The 352-nt window shown below is 70.5% G+C and overlaps 1 protein-coding gene across 1 annotated transcript in view; it reads left to right on the top strand.

The window, feature by feature from the left end:
* The window catches only part of ccdc141 (coiled-coil domain containing 141), a 46,472-nt gene that overhangs the window by 38,017 nt on the left and 8,103 nt on the right, over positions 1-352 (top strand). The window lies entirely within an intron of this gene.

A 352-nucleotide genomic window follows, 5' to 3' on the forward strand; every position in this document is an offset into this window, starting at 1 on the left:
GACGCCCCTGGACGCCCCGTGCAGACAGAGAGGCGCGTTGGACGCCCCTGGACGCCCCGTGCAGACAGAGAGGCGCGTTGGACGCCCCGTGCAGACAGAGAGGCGTGTTGGACGCCCCTGGACGCCCCGTGCAGACAGAGAGGCGCGTTGGACGCCCCGTGCAGACAGAGAGGCGTGTTGGACGCCCCTGGACGCCCCGTGCAGACAGAGAGGCGCGTTGGACGCCCCGTGCAGACAGAGAGGCGTGTTGGACGCCCCTGGACGCCCCGTGCAGACAGAGAGGCGCGTTGGACGCCCCGTGCAGACAGAGAGGCGTGTTGGACGCCCCTGGACGCCCCGTGCAGACAGAGAG

Source organism: Micropterus dolomieu, linkage group LG07, assembly GCF_021292245.1.
Source record: "Micropterus dolomieu isolate WLL.071019.BEF.003 ecotype Adirondacks linkage group LG07, ASM2129224v1, whole genome shotgun sequence".
Lineage (NCBI taxonomy): Eukaryota > Metazoa > Chordata > Actinopteri > Centrarchiformes > Centrarchidae > Micropterus > Micropterus dolomieu.